Genomic DNA, 16,930 nt, shown 5'->3' on the forward strand with positions numbered 1-16,930 from the left:
GACCTGAAGGCTCAAGCTGGAGTATGTGGCTTTAATAATTCAGTAATATAGGAAGAAACTTAATGATGCAGGGCCCTGGATGCCAATGTCAGGATTCTTAAAATTACATTAACACAGGAATAATTCAAGTTTTTCTATTGGTTCCAACTGGGAGTCTTGTGGTATTTTGGACCAACTGAAGGTCATTAAGGGCCTTTTTGTGAACAATGTGTTTTAATTGTTAGGGTGGAAGAAATAACAAGCTTGAATATTCATCTCGTTTTTGTTGACACTGATAAAAACAGTAATTTCTTTGACCTTGTAGGGACATTGGCTGGCTGTTCCTGCCCCAAGTGGAGGAGTTTAAAGCCTGCATACTCTGTGAGACCCAAGACATTTGTTCACGTTCCCGCAGCAAATTATGTCATTTTGTTCTCACAGCTCTTCTCATTTCTTTATCTTCCTGGCACAATCCCCAACTCATAAGGTAAGCCTGATCTGTACAATGAATTCACCTTCGAAAAACATACCTGCCTTCTCACCTCTGCTCCATTCCTCTAGTGCATTCTATTTCAATCCAGTGTAATGATTCTGGCACTGGAGCTGATTCATTTCCCCTTCTTTCTCACCTGCTCAGTCTCCACCTCTCTGCAATTAAACGTTACTGGCTCCACCTGTCTCCAGCTGCATAAAAGCCCTGTCAATCTCAGTCTCCAGTGCCAGAACGTCTCTAACCTTTTGCCGAGAACCTTCAAGCCTGTTAATCAATTCCTGCCTGTCTGTTGCCGACCTGATCTGTCCTCTGTTTTTCCCGAGCCCGCCGAAGCCCTCTCTGGTCCTGTCTGTTCGATACCTGTCTGTCTGGAAACCCTTCCCCCTGGACTGTCTTCCCGTGTGCCGACCCTGGACCGAACCTGAACCCGATCTCGGATATCCCTTCTGGCGGATCTTTGGCCCCAACGTTAACGAACCCGGACTGTCTTTGGATTTACGCCCCTGGATTGCCCCAAACGGACTCTGCCTGCCGGTCTCAACTGTCTGCGGACGCCTCTCATCTCCAAGACCATCTTCCCCGAACAATCCAGCCCGCAATCAGGTTAGTGATCCAGCTTTGCTGTTTTCTCACGTCTGCCCCGCTGGTCACTAACCTGTTTCCTTGTCTCCAGGAGACTGCCGGCCGACAAGCCGCAAGCAGCGCGTCCCGAGAGCCCCACTTCCCCTCTCCTTTTAAATAAACAAAACCTCGTAACGCCACTGACCTGTTTTCGGGTAGTTTTTGGGTCCAACTCCTGTTCGTCACAGCACGTTCTGGCCAAGACATGGATCCCCCTTCCGACAGTCAGTGGCGTGAGGGAGTAGAGAAATCCATTTCTCAGCTAGAGGCCGGCGTCTCTGAGATTTTAAGCCATCTCCGCGGCCAAGCTACTCCTCCGTCCGCACTTCCGCAATCACCTCCATCGGCCTCCGCGTCACTTCCGGTGACGTCGTATCAGCCCGAACCACGTCTCACCCCGCCTGGGCTTTTTAGTGGTGATCCCGAGCACTGCCGAGCGTTTCTCACCCAATGTGAGATTCACTTCGAGCTACAGCCCTCCTCCTTTCCCACCGACCGGTCTAAGGTCGCATATGTCATCTCATTGTTGGCTGGAAAGGCCAGACTTTGGGGGGCTTCCGAGTGGCAAAACAACACTCGCATTTGCCACTCGTACTATGAATTCTCCAAGGAGCTAACCAGAGTGTTCAGCCCTGTGCTGCCCTGCAGAGAATCCTCTAGAGGGCTCTTATCCTTGAGACAGGGGGAGAAGTCTGTATCAGAATACATTATTGATTTCCATCTATTATCAGCTGAGAGTCTGTGGAATGAGTATGCACTCATGGACGTGTTTATTCACGGTTTGAATGATCGGATTAAGGATGAGCTGGCCACCCGGGAGTACCCTAGGTCTCTTAAGGAGCTAGAGGAACTAGCGACCCGGGTTGATCTCCGCCTCCAGGAGCGACGGAGAGAGCGCCGCTCAGCTCCCTCCCCCCGCCCTCGGTTCTCTGCTACCCCCTCTGTCGCAGCCTCGTCCTCCCCGAGGTTGCCGGACCCAGAGCCCATGCAGCTAGGAAAGGCTGGTTTGACAAAAGAAGAGCACCAGCGTAGGCAGCAGCAGGGCCTCTGCCTCTACTGTGGAGGAGCTGGTCATCGTCTCCTGCAAAATCAGCTATACGTCAAAGCCGAGAAGTGTGAGTTCCACACGTCCTCCACCTCTTTTCTCGGTTTTACCCTGTCCCCGGGTCAAATGGCAATGGACCCAGCCAAGGTCAGAGCTGTCACCGACTGGCCCACCCCGGTTGACAGGAAGCAGCTCCAAAGGTTCCTGGGGTTTGCCAATTTCTATAGGCGCTTCATCCGAGGTTACAGTCAGGTGGCCGCCCCGCTTCATGCTCTGACCTCAAGCAAAGTGAGGTTCACATGGAATGAACCAGCTGACAAGGCGTTCCGACGGCTTAAGGAGCTTTTTACCACGGCTCCGATCCTGGTCTCACCCAACCCAGACAAACAATTCATTGTGGAGGTTGATGCCTCCAGCTCTGGAGTCGGGGCGGTTCTCAGTCAGGAGGCCGAAGATGGCCGTATTCACCCCTGTGCCTTCTTTTCCAGAAAGCTGTCTAGCGCTGAACGCAATTACGACGTGGGCAATCGGGAACTCCTGGCGGTCAAATTGGCTCTTGAGGAGTGGAGGCACTGGCTTGAGGGCTCCAAGATCCCCTTTCTGGTTTGGACGGACCATCGGAATTTGGAGTACCTGAGGACTGCCAGGAGACTCAATCCTCGACAGGCCAGGTGGGCTCTGTTTTTTAGTCGTTTTAATTTCACTCTGTCCTACAGGCCTGGCTCGAAGAATGTGAAGCCAGACGCCCTGTCCAGGATGTTCGAGGCAGAGGAGGAGGACCAGGCCCAAGGATTCATTCTACCTGATTCCGTGAGGTGTGCGGTTACCCGCCTTGACCTGGAGAAGGAGGTCCGACAATCCCTCGAAGGAACCCTGGTTCCCGAAGCCTGTCCCAGGGACCGACTCTTCGTCCCCGAACCCCTTAGGAGGAGGGTTTTGGAGTTTTGCCACTGCTCTCGCCTTTTCTGCCATCCCGGAATAACCAAGTCCCTTCACATCGTTCGCTCACAGTTCTGGTGGCCCACCTTGGTTAAGGACGTCAGGGAGTTTGTCTCAGCCTGCCCTCCTTGTAACCAGGCCAAGGTCTCCCGGCGGCCCCCGGCCGGTCTACTCCGACCCCTGCCGGTCCCCTCTCGGCCTTGGTCCAGCCTGTCTATGGACTTTATAACCGGTCTGCCGGTTTCTGATGGCCACTCAGTTATACTGACCATAGTGGACCGGTTCTCAAAGATGGTTCACCTGGTTCCTCTATGCAAGCTTCCCTCGGCCAAAGAGATGGGTGCAATCTTGACCAGAGAAGTCTTTCGTTTACACGGTCTACCGACTGATATAGTCTCAGACCGGGGGCCGCAGTTTGTTGCTCAATATTGGCGTGAGTTCTGTGCCATGTTGGGTATCTCTGTGAGCCTGTCTTCGGGCTTCCATCCTCAGACCGACGGCCAGTCAGAGAGGCTCAACCAAGAGGTTGAGACCAAGCTTCGCCTCCTTTGCCAGTCTGACCCCACTAAGTGGGCCCAGAACCTTCCGTTGGTTGAGCACGCAATCAACTCCTCTCCTTCCTGTTCCACTGGCCTCTCTCCTTTTTACATCGTTTACGGGTTCCAACCACCAGTGTTCTCCGTCAAGGAGAGGGAGTCCAGGGTTCCGTCCGCCCGCCTCTCTGCCTTGAGATGCCAGCGAGCATGGAGAAGGGCTAGAAGAGCCATTCTTTGTTCTTCTCAAGCTCAGGCTCGGGCTGCCAACCGCCGGCGGTTACCGGCTCCACAGTACCAGCCAGGAGACAGGGTTTGGCTCTCTACCAAAGACCTGCCCCTCAAGATTGAGAGCAAGAAGTTGACGCCCCGATTCATAGGCCCCTTCCCCATATCTAAGGTGGTAAACCCAGTGGCAGTGCGGCTCCGTCTACCTCCATCACTGAAGGTCCACCCCACGTTCCACGTCTCCCGGGTTAAGCCTGCTATAACCTCAAGTCTTGCTCCCTCCGCCAGGCCCCCACCTCCCACCCGGTTGGTCGATGGCTCCCCCGCATACACGGTGAGACGCATCCTCAGGTCCAGAAGAAGGGGCAGGGGCACCCAGTACCTTATCGACTGGGAGGGTTATGGGCCAGAGGAACGTCAGTGGGTTCCCTCCCGACTCATCTTAGACAAGTCCCTCATCAGGGACTTCCACAAGACTCACCCTGACCAGCCCAGGGCGTCTAGAATCCGCCCTTGAGGGAGGGGCTCTGTAATGATTCTGGCACTGGAGCTGATTCATTTCCCCTTCTTTCTCACCTGCTCAGTCTCCACCTCTCTGCAATTAAACGTTACTGGCTCCACCTGTCTCCAGCTGCATAAAAGCCCTGTCAATCTCAGTCTCCAGTGCCAGAACGTCTCTAACCTTTTGCCGAGAACCTTCAAGCCTGTTAATCAATTCCTGCCTGTCTGTTGCCGACCTGATCTGTCCTCTGTTTTTCCCGAGCCCGCCGAAGCCCTCTCTGGTCCTGTCTGTTCGATACCTGTCTGTCTGGAAACCCTTCCCCCTGGACTGTCTTCCCGTGTGCCGACCCTGGACCGAACCTGAACCCGATCTCGGATATCCCTTCTGGCGGATCTTTGGCCCCAACGTTAACGAACCCGGACTGTCTTTGGATTTACGCCCCTGGATTGCCCCAAACGGACTCTGCCTGCCGGTCTCAACTGTCTGCGGACGCCTCTCATCTCCAAGACCATCTTCCCCGAACAATCCAGCCCGCAATCAGGTTAGTGATCCAGCTTTGCTGTTTTCTCACGTCTGCCCCGCTGGTCACTAACCTGTTTCCTTGTCTCCAGGAGACTGCCGGCCGACAAGCAGCGCGTCCCGAGAGCCCCACTTCCCCTCTCCTTTTAAATAAACAAAACCTCGTAACGCCACTGACCTGTTTTCGGGTAGTTTTTGGGTCCAACTCCTGTTCGTCACATCCAGTCCTTCCGTGTCCTGGTGAAGCTACTCAGGATCACATTTACAGTACCTTTGTAACAAAAAAACGGCTAAACTTTACTTTTTTTCCTGAGAGTTCTCTTGCACGTTTGTCATAGGCTGAAACAAAACCAAGACGCATAACGGGTGTTGTTAAAGGAGATGGACTCTGTTGTAGAAGAGAGAATAATGCCCTCGTGTTGGAGGTAAACATTTATTCAATAACAAAAAACAAAGAATAAAACAAAATTAAATTAAAATAGGCAGGTGACAAGAAGTCGATTTCTCAGAGTGCTGGAGGAAAATTGGGTGGGGACTATTGACTTAGAGACTCTTGAGGCCAGGGAAACCCAGAAAAGTAGATTAGGGGGAAGACAGCAAGGGCCCATAAAGAAACTCTGAAGAATGGGCTTAGGATCACAGCGTCCCACATAGGAGGTTTAGAAGTTTGTAATGGGGCCTCTGTAGTGAAAAAGGCAGAACCTCTTGGGTATCTTCAGAGAGTTCGGGAACTTCTGACAGATGAAGACCTGCCTGGGTCCCCATGTCTGAGAACTTGGAAACCAAGAACATCAGATGGTGGTGGGAGTTTTGGTAGTCCTTGAAGCTTGAATACTTGCTCTGCTTGTGGGTAACCCAGTCAAATGTCTAGGTACAGACAGCCTATGTGGATCAGTTTACTTTGTTCATGATGCCTCAACTTAGTTGTGCCGCTTCTCTTGTTAAAATGCCATTTCTTAGGTGGAACGTGGACTGTTAGAACCATATTCCGCACAGCAGATATATTGGTCAATAGCTGCCGTCACCATTGCCCTTTAAGATGGGCACTATTGTGCTGCTGGTCCAACCTTTTGAGAAAAATATTTTCTTCAACCGTTTGGTTAAACTGAGCTATCTGGGGTCAAAAATAAAAGTCTGCACACTACATGCCTGTATATCACTATTTGTTAGAGTTTGGAGATTGCCTCTCATTTTGTCAAGAAAACCAAAGAAAGGTTGTCTGAGCTAAAACATTTGATTTAGGTGAATAGCTGAGCAGTATTTGTGCTTGTTTCTGTGTGTTGAGTTTTTACAGCTTTAGGCAGTGGTGTTTGTGAGGATGATTAGGAGACTCGGAGATATGTTGCCAGGTTTCGGCTAACAGCTTTACAGATTTTCTCAGCAAGAGGATACCCGGCCCCAACCACACCCTCACCTACATCAATGGGGAGGGGAAATGTGGATTCTGGGGTTAGAACACCTCAATGGAATAGGCAGGGTAAAAAAAAAAAAAAAAGGAAGCAGAGAGGAGTAAGGAAAGAGTTAGATCAGTTTTTGTAACTTCCTAGTTTTTTTCAAACATCTACTCGTTAAAATGTTTAATTCACAACTAATTTTCCCATTTGTACATTATATGGCCTTCTAGACTGTTCAACCTATAAATCCTTAAAGCTAACCTAACTGGAACTGACAGTAGACCATTGACCAAGTGGCAAGTAAAACTTACAAAGTGATATGTTTCGTTTATTAAAACTATAAATTGAATTGAACATGTTACGCTCCTTACTTCCAGGGCTTTTCTAATACTCTGTCATCTTCTCTTTGTTTCTGTCACTGTGAATTACAGAGAAAGCCACTGGCCTAGCAGCTCCAAGCGAACACACATCGGTAATAATGCACAGTAAGTCTGTGCACTGGACCGCCACACATGCTCATCCAAATACTGCCCAAAGCTATTACTGTATTTCTCACTTTCTATCATTATTCCTATCTCTCCTATTTTATACTCACTTGACCTTCCAATTTCTTCCCAGCGTGACCGTTTCTACTTTATTTCTGCCCTATGTCTGATTTGCGAATTCATCACATCATTCCTTTAACTGCAAATAATAAATCGATCTAACATTCATTTCTTGGGTTCTCCTCTCAGACTCGCTTATGATGTTTACAATATAGGTTCACCTAAGCCTCAAAGCCTCTGGGCCAGAATGCAGGGAAGCTGGGATTTACTTATCTTTATCTGTAGCCCATGGCAGTGATGTGAGAGTTCAGACAGAGCACAGCAATGGTTGTGTCAGTGTAAATCAGAATCTATGCCGTCAAGATTCTTGGATGAACGTACCGCCTGAATACTGATTGAAAAAGCAGGTAGAATGAGATGCATAATACATGTGCATCTCAGTACTTTTTGAATACGTCCATTTAGGGTCCTATTTTCTTCATACAATCTATTGGTACAGTGCAAGAGTGAATGGGGAATTGTGAGCACAGATTTCATCTGTCAATGTCTAAAGAGTTTAATAATTCAAACATGACAGCTTATATGTTGCAGAACTCCGCAATGTCACATTTAAAGGGAGTGGTTGGTGTGAAACATTACTGTCTCACACCAACAACTATGAGAACAGCACTGAAATTGTTGTTGCGCCAGTTTATTAATGTGTGAAATATCAATATACAGGGAGTCTTTGAAGTTGCAATGTTGGATCCATTCAGCTTTATGCTTGGGACGCACTGACTTCATCGTGGGTGACGGTCCTGATCCAGTGTGTAAGTGCTTACACTGACGCTGCGCCCAGCCCAGTTACTGTGCGAGCAGAAGTTCAAGTGGTCCTTTCTTCTGCTATCTCTCATAAATAATTTTAAAAAAACAGCTATGGGTTTTATTTAAGGGCAAATTTTGTTATCCATGTGCATAAATATTCTATTTCAATCTCCAATAGCCCTTCTGTTTCCTCGTGTTTCTGTTTTTTGTCGTTTGTTAACACTAGTTAATTTAGTGTAAGTTGGTGGGTTGATTTCATTCTGGATTTCATCAGAACTCTCTCCTGTCTGGTGGAATTCAGGAGCTTGATCCGGGGGCTGCTGCGGCATCTGGCCATTCGTCCTTCTTAGGGAATCACTCCATTGAGCCGCGTGACCTCGGTAACTGCTTCCTAACGCACTGTCGCTAATGTGAGCGTACACACTGATTTTAATGGTTTGGGTTCCTTGCAGCCCACATCTGTACTGTAGTCAACGTGAGCCCGGTGTTAGAGTTTTCCATTGTCTGAGTAATCAACGTCCCCCTTATGCCAGCGTGTGACTTTGTTTGGGCCTCATTTGACAACATCGAGTAGGAAAAGAGATTTCTGTACACTAGCCATAAACAGTTTTAGCTCTCTTTGGTTCACGTAAGTCCCGAAGCTTTAGAAAAAGCTCTGTAGCCTTTTCTACACTGATAAATGTCAATGACATTCGTATATGTTCTTGGCACAAAAAAACAGAAAGTGGGACCAGGGTTAGCGCAACAAAATAAAACCATGAGAAACATTGAAAACCAGAGAGCTTAGATACTGAAGAGGAGTGAAGCGGGACAGAAAAACCAGGTGAGTCCAATCAGAGAAATGCTGGATGGCTGAGGGAGAGTACTTAACAAGGCAACTGAGGGAAGGAAAAAAATAAACACATGTGGATGTGATCTAAATACAAAAGATCCATAAATCAAATTGGTAATAGACTAAATTTAACATAGGAGTATGTATCACACAAGGTAAAGCGCACAGAAACACAAGAATCAAGTAAGGAACTAAAATCAAAGAAATTAACCCATATGACCATAACAACATTGATGAATAGCACACAGAAAATAACTGAGTATGGACAGGACTCTAACAATAATCACCAACCCAGAAACAATTAGTCAATGAACCAAAAAAAACCTAAACACAAAAATCCATGGATCCTGACACTTTTAGCCTTCTTTGTGTTGCCAGATGAGCTCTGTTTAAAATACTTATTGGCAGTAATCTGGCCTAGGTGTGGCTGCTGAACTTGAACTCAGCTTTCCACGATATCTGGCTAATATGTATGCATAACCTGAAAAAAAATATATCTATTTTGTTTAAATCAGTCTAAGTTGGTTTAGCTAAGTTACTAAGTAAATAATGAAATTGACATTTCAATAATGCTTCCTATATTTATTTGGTTTATATTACTCGGATCTCATCATTGTTAACCGGGCAAGCATTTTCTCATCTGCCCCTTCAAAACTTAAGAGGTATTTTACCTGATTCAAGATATTGAACAATTTGAGTTCCAGCACAATGCAGGGATCCCTGTGCAGATTTAAAATTGAGTGAGCAAGAAAGCCAATGAGCGGACGCTACCTGAAAGGCATTATCCTCCAGCTGCTCTCGGATGTTGCTTGGTCTCATGATATTTCTTTCCCTTTTTTTACCTCTGCATTACAAGCCTTTGTACAGCCATGGGAAAATCATGATCACCATACCAAGAGGATGTGTTTATATAAGGGTTAAGCCCCATAGAGTGGAGAAAAATCCCCCAACAGCAGGTTCACCAGAGTTTCTCATGGATCTTAATCTATCGTCAAGTGTTACATGTAGTTTATCTGGGAAATAAGAGAGTTCATATGAAGTGGAAACTAAAAGTTCTGCTCAATGTTAAGTTCTCTTAGAGGCTTTTTACGCTAGGTCTGTTGTACTCCTGTTGGTGTATTCCACTACAAAACAAATCATTCAGCACTTTTCTTTCCCTTTTGCCTTTTTAAAATATTATACAAAGAATTGGCTGTTTCATCCTTTCTTCTAAAACTGATCTAAGCACTACACTGCACCCACTTTTGTGGCTACAAAGTTGCCAGGCAACACCATGAACATCTGCCTTCCTGCATCCTTGCAATCTTTTTTTTGCAAACTCTTGTCCTCTTTACCACCTTCTTTCTTCTGTGTCCGTGCCTTGACGTTGAATTATGTTACTTTATTCAGTCATTACCAAGTTACACCAATAATAAAAACAATTCCAAACAGAGAAGTCTAAAAGGGGAACTGAACATTTTATGGACACCAGATGACAGCGTGGAGTTTCCCCAGCTGACTTCCTGGACACATTGCCTTGACAGGAACTTGAGGCCGGTTCCCTGTTTGGGTCCTCTTTGAAGTCTTACTCTTTATAGCCACGTTTTCAAGTTTCTGCCAAGATTTGTCTGAATAGGTCTGGTAAGAGCTGCCAGATTTGGCTTTTGGGCTGCTAAAAAAACAGGTTGACTAAAAAGAAAATGGGAAAAACAGCATGTACAGCAAGATTTTAAACATAGAATTTGCTGAAAACTTTAAGTTGCCACCCAGCATATTTCCATTGTTAAAAAGTGCTTACAAAAAGTTTGTACTTTTTCCTTAAAGGTGCTTAGTGCAAGTTTTGAAGTTAAAAGTTATTTATTTTCTTTCCCATACATGCCCTTACAATTGCCAAATGTGTAAAATGCATTATCCTCTATTTGCCACAGTTGCCTCTATAGGCTGCATTAGTCAGCCATGTAGGTGTGATGCACCTACATAATCGATGCATTAGTGAGAGAACACAGGCTAACTTGAGTATTTATAGCTTTTGTACCCCAGAAGACATTACCCATCTAAAATACCTGTGCAGATGCAGCGGCAGATGCTTTTCTTCTTCTCTCATGCACGTGCACAATACTGGTGTCATTTCAACTTGTCGCCAGAGGGGGCAGACGACTGCAAAGTTCCTGGAACTTACGCTATGCTCTTTTAATAATATCCAATGGCTCTAAATCTATATCTTCAGGATCAAAAACACACAATGAGGTTTCCAAATTACAATTATTGCCTTTTTGATCATTTAACTGTTCCACTTTCTTTCATATGATGGTCTCTGGCTTTAAATAATGGATTTAAACAAAGCCTGGGGGTTTGATTTATAAAACTTTACGTAGAATCCATGCAAGTAGTGTACGTACGGCAAGAAAAAAAAATGGTTCTGCCTCATGTTCAGCCCCTTACACGGCCAGATTCAACCATAAATGGTCTATGCAAGGAACATCACGAATAACAATGTGTATTAAAATTGGGTCAGCTGTTTGTTTGTTTTTTTTTCATGGTGAAATGGCAACCACGGAGAAAAAATCACAGAGAGGAGTTTATTAAATGAGTAAATCAGAAGTCAAAGCGCAGATGTTGTCCACATTAAAAGAACTTGTAAAAAAGTGAACTGGATTGTAGTTTTAAATGCCAGTATCCTCCAGTATGCCCAAAATACTGCTGCAGAGTGGCTAGTATCCTGGCACACTCTTCCTCTGTCTTCCAAAAGCCCCAGCATGGAAAGTTATGGCTTTGGATAACTTTTATTTTGTAGCTCTAGATTTTTTTCATGAGTTCATTTGCCTCACAAGTCAAAATTAACTCAAAACACAGTTTTAGAAAATCAAAATTACCCAAGAAATCTGCTGCCAGATTGTTTAATTCTCCTTATTTATTTTTTTCGAGCCACTTCTTGGTAGCCTTGATGTAAGTCAATTTAACACAATTTTTGGGCTGAAAACATGATGAACCAAACTCATAATTCAACCCTTTTGTGTGAAATCAACCCAAGACTGGGTCATTCCATATATGACCAAGAACTGAGATAATAAATCAGATAATCTTGAGTTAAACCAAGCACAGCACATGCATATAATAGTGCAATTTTCTGCAGAAGCTCAGAGGGAGAGAATAACAATAGAACTTATTAAAGAAAGAAACGATCTTGTGGTCTGCGACAACTTCATGTTTCTGAAGTCATTTTTGTGGAGTCTGAATTATTAGGTGTGATTCAGTAAACTTACAACTTAACCATTAACTCTTCTTTATCTGAGTTTTTTTTTTGTGCCTTGATACACTATAACAATTGCAATTTATTGTAAACAGACTTTGATAGAACCCTTGTCGGTAAACAAAAGAGAGCGATCACTTACCCTTAATTGCTTCTTGGCAGAGCATAAACACTTGGCAATGATTAACCTTTAAATCTGCAGTAATTCTACAGGTCCCCACCCTGTTGTCTGACAAAGTATATGTCCAAGAGTTATAGAATTTTACTTTTTTCTATATGAAAGTAGAATTTCCATTAAAGTTTTTAATTATGTCCTGTTTGCATTCAAGGCAAAATCCCAACTGCTTCCAGAAATATTGAACATTTATCTTAACTGCTTGCAAAAAGATGCAAATCGGTATAATAATTTGGCACCGAAGGACCTTCTGAAAAACAATCTATAATGAAATAAAAATCTAGATTCAGATCAAAGATTTGATATTTTCCAGCTCTTGGAGTGGAGACAATAACACATGGGTTGATCGACAGATGGCAGATGTTTTTGTGTGCGCACACACAAGAGACCGAAGAGAATGGATGCGCACGATAGACTGGTAGAGGGGGAGAAAGAAATAACAACGAAGCACAGTCATCTGGTGGGCCAAGCCAGCGAGATTCCCCAACAGATCTGCCTGCTTTTGCCTGTGGGCATTACGTCTCCTCTCGAAGAAATCCCATTGTCTGGATGGCTGCTGCCAGCTCTCATGCATCGCACTCAGCAGCCATAACCACTGCCTGCATAATGTGCTTTATAAATGATTTATGTCATATTCTCATATTTGCTTTTTAACTCTTGTTCTAGCATAATTCCTGAGAATCTCAATTTAGCTGATTCCTGTGTCAAAATTTACAGATGGGATTTCTTTTTTTTTTTTTTTTTTTGCCCACCACTAAAGCCAGCATCAGTTTAAACAACAGGAATTACCCCATTAACCTGTATTTGCTTGTATACCTGAACTTACTTCAAGCAGTGCCTCGTCAGATTTTTCTGCACTCTTTTCCATGCTGGAAGCAGAGAAGAGGAGAACAATGAAGATTAAATGTCTATTTAATAGAAGAGGGGCTTTTTTTTTTGAGGAAACAGACTTGGAAAATAGTATCTAAAAAATTATTGGCAAACTAAAAAAAAAGCAAACTAAACAGGCAAAACAGTGATGTAAACAAGCAAGGATTTGCAATCCTGATGAATAAAACGGGGCCAAAGAAAGACGTGAAAAATAAAGTGTATTGCAAAATTTGCGACAGAACATTCACACCCTGAAAATGCGATCCCCATTTAGTGGAATAGTGCTGGTGCCATCACATTATAGGATTAGAGTTTTTTGGGAAGATGTATGCCTCTAAAGAGATAGGAGTCATGGAGAATCCGAAGAACTCCATATTGGGAACAATTTCTAGCAATAAATGATCGTAAACATACTGCCAGAGGTACAGTGGAATGTTTCAGGTCAAACCAGATTTATATGTTAGAATGGCCCAGTCAAAGCCCAGACCTAAATTTGCTGATTATTAATTTGAGATATTTTGCAAAGGACAATGGGCAAAAAGTCAGTCTCTGCATCATACAGCAAAAGTCAGTTCTACTGAGTAGAAGTAGAGAAGTTTCCTACAAATCCAAGTTTTAGAAATGTTACCAGGAACAAAATAAATAAATAAATAAATAAATAATTATCCATTCATCCTTTATTCACCATTTTCACAATTCTTTATAACTTTGTTTTTCTTTTACATAAAATCCCCCCAAAAGTTTGTGTTTCTTATGGGACAAAATGTGAAAACGGGAAGTTTGAGTTTTTACCCTAATTACTTTAAGATAGTCTTTAAAAGCATAACAACAATGAAAACGACCAAACAAAGACTGTGTGAGAAGTTGTTAGGAAACCCACAGAGCCATTACCAGCCAATCACATTTTAATCAGCTTGTTGCTTGTGTGTGTGTGAGTGCGCGCGCGCGTGTGTGCGTTCTCGTACATTTCTTGCTCATTTTACTGGTAGAGTAAGGACTTTTTTTGCCCTCACTTTCTGCTGGGCTGGAGGTTAGGTTTAGGACTAAGGTTTCAATTAGATTTAGGTCAGGGTTAGGTTTAAACTGTTAAAGGTTAGGTTTACGGCTAGGGTCAGGGTTAGGCCATAGAATAGCTAAGGGGTAGGGTTAGAAGGTTAGGGGTTTGGGATAGGGTAGAAAATTAATGAAAGTCCATGGAAGTCAAGGCATGGGCCTCACTTTGCACTTTAAACAAGGATGTGTGTACGTGTGTGTTTTGGGGGGTAGTGGTGCAATTTAGCTGGGTCTAAATTGATTTTCTCCCCCGAAGTTTTATCTGGAATGCAAATTTATTTGATGCAGATTACTATCCTGGGTCCTTCAGCTAATTTTAAATAATCTTTAATCCATGAATGAAACTTTCTAAAGCAAAAAGATCTAAATGCAAGGCATCCATTCAACCGTGGCCAGGTTTGATTGGTGATCTGCCGTGTCATTAGATGACCGGCTTGTAAATAAGTCTGCAAACCCTTGCTCCGCGATTGACAGTGCATCGGTGCCTCTGCTCTGTGCGCAATGAGTTTAAAGTTGCAATAAAGTGCTACAGCGGGTTTTTCTTCCTTTGTTTTCCTGACCTTCCAGTCAAGTCAATTTTCCATTCCGTTTTACTGTCTTTGATCAAGCAAAATCCATCCCATTGATTGCACGGAGGGTGCGGCGCACACCTCGGCGAAGCCTAGAACAAAGGCCCTTTTTTTACCCCCCTGTCCCTCTGGAGTCCTGTTAAAAGGTTAATGGATCTAGATTGAAGATGCAAAGCGTGAGGCAACGAGACAAAACACGCTAGGATGAGGAGGTGATTACAGCGACGGGAGCGTGGCCTCGGTGTCTGATGAAGTGCTAAATCCTGTCAAAACAAAAAGTAAAATGAGGGGAAATAATGAGAGCTTTAGTGACTAACAGTCTACAGTGATGAGCAGGATGGGCCAATTAGATCTCTATTAACCAGCACTTTGCTGTTGTTATTATTATTATAGCATGGGGTGGATATTTGATGAACAAAGCAATAAAAAGGGATAATTATAAAGAGCGGGGTTCCAGAGCTTTTTAAAGCTAGTTTCATTGGCAAGTTATCCTTACAAAAATGCATTGGTAACTGTTAAAAAAAAGGGGGGAAAGCTGCAAATATACACCATCATGGCCATAGACACACCTCTGTTTTTTTTTCTTTTGTAGTTATTCCCTTGTAGATCAGCTGTTATGTTTTTGGATCATTTCCCCGCTGATTAAAGAATGTCAGCCAAGCTTCTAGTATTTCGAGGTCAACTCGCTTGCTGCAAGGCACTCAGGTTCTATAGCAGTAAAACAAGCCCCTATCATCACCCTTCCAGCACCATCCTTAAAAGGACAACAAAAAAGTCCTCAATCCCCATTATAATGCTCCAGAGCATTATATATACAGTGCCTTGCCAAAGTATTCACTCCCCTTTGCCGTTTACCGATTCTGTTATGGTCCTACCTGTAATTTAAATATTCTTTAATCGTCATTTATGTAATTGTCCTTCCTTTATTTTATTTACTAGTCTGTGCTGCTTGTCATGTTGCATTTACTTTTGTAAATTTTTGACTTTTTCTAAATATATTTTTTACTACTTTTATTGTTTGACTGCTCTTTGTGGCCTAGCATTGTTAAGTGATTTGGATTACATTTCTGTTTGAAATGTTTTATATTAAGAAAGTCATCAAAAGATTGTCCACTTTCCACAGGTGGCCGTAAAAATAATTTTATGCATTCCTGTATATCAATATTTTACTAAATACATTGTGTTTTTGCTTATTCTAGATATTTGCACTTAAAATAAGTCAATAAGTCAATAATTGACAGCATGGATAATTGACATTATGTTGAGGGATTAGTGTTAATAATAACATTTGCGGGGTATCTAACCCAGGACCAGGATGTTTACGGCGCTCTATTGTTTTTGTTTTTTGAAAGATAAACAAACAAAAGTAATAAAAATCATAACAACATATGAACACATAATTTTGTCGCACTCTTTGAATGGAGAAATGGTGATGTAATCTGGTGGACAGATGCTAAACTACAAATTCATGGCGAGGTTAATCATAGTGAAAAAAGTTTTTGTATTAAAATTAATATATGAATAAATTGTTTTCAGATAAATGTATCAAAAACAGCATTTTAAATTATTTTTTTCATTAGTTTGTTTTAGTGCAGCTTAACCACTTGAAAGGCACGTGAAACCATAGGGGTAAGGATGTGTTTTCTTTTACAAGACTTTACATGAATAACCTAAAGTAAAGATTCACATATGTTTTTGGTCCCGCAAAAGAAACTCCACGCTGATACATCTGCAAATTATACTAATCAAGACAAAGAAGTGTAATTACCCAAATAAAGAACCTCACTGTTAGTTTTTTGGGGTCATTTGCAGTGTTTGAAGCAGAATACAACAACCAAGAGAGGGCACACACTGACATTTCAAAACAAGGTGCTTGCAGTCTTTAAAAAAAAAAAAAAAATCACCTCTGCTCCATCTTTGTTTAAGGTTGCGTTTTCTTCAAGTTACATACACCAAGATTATTATTTCATTTATTTTTTAGTTCCCCTACCACTGCAACAGGCTTAACCCAGTCGGCCTCCGCACACATAGCTCCAGGCTATGTCATTTCTGAATTATTTAATTCAGAAGCATCGCAAACGGAATTAATATTCAGACATTTTCTATTATCCCCTGTCAGCTCCGTGTCTCACTCCCCGCTCTCTGCGGGGAATTATTTGTATTCCTGCGGCATCAGGTTGGCCCGGGCTTGTGCCCACTGGTGCAACACGCGGGGCATGCTGAACGAGGCCCGCACCCAGCTGCCCTCCTTTATTCCCCCAGTTGCTCCTGCATTGGGGATTTCTCTCTCCTCCCTTCTAACAACCGATCCGCCTTGCCAGAACCGCTTAAACCTGCCTTGAAATAGAACATCTGCTCGTTTCTTCCTCGGCATCAGATGACGTTAGGGTCCACTTTTTTGTGCCCCTTCCTGTATCATTTCATATTTGCATTGCATGCTCCAGCCCATTAAGCCAGTCGCAGCCAAGCAGCGAGCGGCGTTCAACTCGCTTCATAAATTATGCATCATAAAAAAATAAATAAAAAACATCTCTGAGAATCCCACTTGCTACACTGACTGCAGTGATAGCAGAGATGGTGGCTCTTTTGAATTTCAAACA

This window comes from Fundulus heteroclitus, chromosome 17 (genome assembly GCF_011125445.2).
Source record: "Fundulus heteroclitus isolate FHET01 chromosome 17, MU-UCD_Fhet_4.1, whole genome shotgun sequence".
NCBI classification, from domain to species: Eukaryota; Metazoa; Chordata; class Actinopteri; order Cyprinodontiformes; family Fundulidae; genus Fundulus; species Fundulus heteroclitus.